Source organism: Galeopterus variegatus, unplaced genomic scaffold (assembly GCF_000696425.1).
Source record: "Galeopterus variegatus unplaced genomic scaffold, G_variegatus-3.0.2 Scaffold423, whole genome shotgun sequence".
NCBI lineage: Eukaryota > Metazoa > Chordata > Mammalia > Dermoptera > Cynocephalidae > Galeopterus > Galeopterus variegatus.
Window position 1 is genome coordinate 316,727 of NW_007726534.1, and position 4,102 is coordinate 320,828.

At 50.9% G+C, this 4,102-nt stretch overlaps 1 pseudogene; it reads right to left on the reverse strand.

Annotated features, from left to right (window-relative positions):
- The window catches only part of LOC103587145, a 63,077-nt pseudogene that overhangs the window by 57,331 nt on the left and 1,644 nt on the right, over positions 1–4,102 (reverse strand).

Genomic DNA, 4,102 nt, shown 5'->3' on the forward strand with positions numbered 1-4,102 from the left:
CTCTGGACACACACAACAGTGATCAGGACAGGCACAGCCCTTGCCTCCACGGAGCACACAACAGTGATCAGGACAGGCACAGCCCTTGCCTCCACGGAGCACACAACAAGTGGGGAGACAGACACACAAAAACGATCTCAACCTGAGGAGATAATTGACTTGTCCATGGACTGGAGGCTTCATGAAGTGGAGCCTTGTTCTGTTTTATTCAGGCCCTCCCACAGAGCAGGCCTGAATATTAATGGAAGAAATCAGAGTGCTGAGGGAGAACAGAGCAGAAAGGTCCTCCCAGGAAGCCTTCCCAAAGAGGGAGGGGCATTGGAGTTGGAAGAAGGGCCTTCCAGAAGGAGGAACAGCACAGAAGGCCTGCAGTGTGCTGTGAAGCAACAAAGAGGGGTGTGTGTGTGGCTGATGTGGAGGAAGATCAGTCGGGACAAGGCTGAGAGGTGGCCACACATGGAGCCTGCTCTGGCTGGTGCTGTGGCCCTGTGACCTGGTGAGGCTGGCACCATGGTGTGCCTTTGCTCCTCAGAGTCTAGCCCTGTGAGATTCTGTATTTCCGGAGGGCAGGGGCTGGATCTTCCTCTTCTCTCATCCTTCCATCACTATGCTGAGAACCTGACACAGCAGATGGAAATAACCCTGTGAGGCTGCTTCTGGGTCTTGGCTGGGAGGACCAGACACACCACGTTGTTCCTTCTCCTTGGCATCGGATGTTGCTCAGGGAAATGTTAGCAGGCAAACACAATTACTGTGCAATATTAGAAAAGGTGAGTGACTTCTCCACTATATGGCAGTCCCTGTGGCTTTATGAAGGTCCCTGGGCATCTGTTTGCCCAGGCTCCTTCACAGCCATGGTCTGGGAGGTGCAGTGATGGTGACAAGGCTGTGTCTACCTACCCTTCACCAAGTCCCAACTGAATAAGTCAGGCCCCCTACAGACACCATCTCCAGCACCCAGATTAAAGAAGAAAGGGTGTTTAGGTGCTAGCGAGTGGCTAAGCCTGGATTTTAACTCAGATCTGCCTAATGCTGAGGCTTAAGCTCTTTCTGTTTCACTGAGCTGCTCCTATTTTTTGAAGTAATCTCTGAATGTTACTTGTTTTTGGCACTCAGAAACTCACTCCAGCTGTATCCCATTTTGATCTTTGCAATTTATGTTGCAGATGCCATCAAAGCTGTTGCTTGTCTGTGAACTTCTGTGGTGGCTTTTGCCCAGAAGCAGTAAACTGGGAAGAAAGCAGGAAGGCAGGTTGAGACTGGCTCCTCCTGGGGTTCCCTGGCACTTTCCCCAGCTGCCTCACCCTCCCTCCAGCCTGCAGCCCTGCCTGAGTCATGCAGCTCCCAGCACTCCTGGGACAGCCGAGCCCTGTGAACGCGTGCAGCATTCTTCAGCAGCCCAGGCTCACACCGTTCCCTGTGCATCACCCTCCACCTGGTCCTGGAAGTGCTCCACTACCTCAGGGTGTTCAACGGCCAAAATCCTGGGCTACTGCTGGGCAAGATCCTTCATAGATTTGCCGTGTGCCATGCCTCACCTGCTAGAACGTAAATGTCTTGAGGGCAGGAACCTTTCATCTTCTCATTTGAGTGCTCAGTAAGCACCTACTATGTGCCAGGCACAGTGCTGGATGCCAGGTACAATGGGGTTGACATGCAGTCAGCACACAATGGAACAGCGTAGCTGCCCTGAGACCTCTGAGAATCCCTGGCTGTCCCTGACTGTACTGCCTGGGCCTCCTCACAGTCTTTCCACTGAGGGGCTAATGTCTGTCACTGCAGGGGAAGTCCAAGAACTCTGTACACACTGACCCACATCTTGGACCTCCTGGACTTCTCTGGCCTCTCCAGGTGTGTGCCTGGTGCAGGGCAGGTCCTCACTGGGATAGATGGGGGTGGTGTTAATGATGATTCACCTGATGATGACCCTGCAGAACATAAAGTACTTCTGGGTGCAGACATGCAGGAGACTTTGAAAGTCATTCTGTGACAGTGTCCTCACTGGTAACCCTCAGAGTCAAGTTTGGCCATGGGCAAATCCCTTGTGACCTCTTTATTTTCTCCAGCATCCAGCCAGTCCTCTCTCTNCCTGATGATGACCCTGCAGAACATAAAGTACTTCTGGGTGCAGACATGCAGGAGACTTTGAAAGTCATTCTGTGACAGTGTCCTCACTGGTAACCCTCAGAGTCAAGTTTGGCCATGGGCAAATCCCTTGTGACCTCTTTATTTTCTCCAGCATCCAGCCAGTCCTCTCTCTCTTTTCTGGCTTCTGTATCACTAGTGGATTTGTGGCTTTGCTGGCAGGTGCCAGTTCCCTGGAGCCTGTGGACTTCTCATCAGCTCCATCCAAGAATCTTGACAGGAGCCTGAAGCCTATTTAAAGTTGCTGCCCCCTGGTGGAGCCTTACTAAGTTCCTGGTTATGGTCCAAGGTCATTGCCAGCTCTTAGCTCACGGGCAGAGCTGAGACCTTTGCCATGCCTGGTACCCAGCTCAGGCTCCCAGGTCTGCCCCCTCTCCAGGGATCCTCACAATCCCAGAATGGTCTTCCAGGACCTGTCCCTTCAGTGTTCACAGTGTCAAAAACACAGCAACAAAAGCAGATGCAAATGCTCCCAGCAGAAGGAAGGAGGGTTTTGCAGTCCTGGACCAGGGCTGAGGCAGGGCTGTGTATTAAGAGTGTGGACTTTAGACGGTTCAATTAAAATTATATGTGGAAAGTCCTTATTATCATTAAAGGCACCATGAGGAGACCAGGGTAAAGGTGGTGATTTTTTTCTTTTTGAACGCTTTACTTTGAGACATGATGCAAAAATTGTACAGGCACACATGGAAAAATAAGACCTACTCACAGCTGAGTGAGACAATCTAACCAGAAAGCTTAATGCCTGTCAGTTAATGAAGTTCTGGGAATACAACATATTGCAGGGCTGAAAGGAAGGGGTAATTAGTATTCCTTTCCTCCTTCCTCACCTTCTCCTTCAACAGAATCCACACCAACCTCCTCATAATCCTCTCAAGAGCGGCCATGTCCTCATGGGCCTCAGAAAACTCCCCTTCCTCTCTCCCCTCCCCCACGTGCCAGTGAGCAAAGGCAACTTGGCACACATTGGGTCAAACTTGTGGTCCAGGAGAGCCCAGGCCTCAGCAAGGGCTGTGGTGCTGCTCAGCATGCACACGGCTCACTGTACCTTGGCCAGGTCTCCACCAGGTACCACAGTGCGAGGCTAGTAATTAATGCCAACCTTGAAGCCAATGGGGCACCAATCTACAAACTGGATGGTACACTTGGTTTTGATGGGGGCAATGGCAGCATTGACATTTTGGGGAACCACATCACCATAGTACAACAGGCAGTGAGTCATGTATCTACCATGGTGAGGGTCACATTTCACCATCTGGTTGGCTGGTCCAAAGCAGGCAGTTGTGATCTCTGCTAAAGAAAGCTGTTCACGGTAAGCTTTCTCAGCAGAGATGAGTGGGGCATATGTGTCCAGAGGAAAGTGTATGCAGGAGTAGGGCACCAGGTTGGTCTGGAATTCTGTCAGATCAACATTCAGGGCTCCATCAAATCTGAGGGAAGCAGTGATGGAGAACACAATTTGACCTGTGAACCTACTGAAGTTTGTGTAGGTTGGGCATTCAATGTAAAGGTTTCTACGATACATGTCATAGATGGCCCCATTGTCTACCATGAAGGCACAATCAGAGTGCTCCAGGTTTGAGCAGGTGATGAGGATGGAATTGTAGGGCTCAACTATAGCTGTGGAAACCTGGGGGTGGGTAAATGGAGAACTCTAGCTTGAACTTCTTGCCACAATCAACAGAGAGGCGTTCCATCAATAGGGAGGCGAACCCAGAACCAGTTCCTCCACCAAAACTGTGGAAAACCAAGAAGCCCTGATGACCTGTGCACTGGTCAGCCAGTTTACAAGTTCTGTCCAAGACAAGGTCAATTATCTCCTTGCCAATGGTGCACTGCCCACAGGCATAGTTATTGGCAGCATCTTCCTTGCCTGCGATGAGCTGCTCAGGGTGGAAGAGCTGGCCATAAGTGCCAGTGCAATCTTCATCAATGTCCATGGGTTCCAGGTCTACAA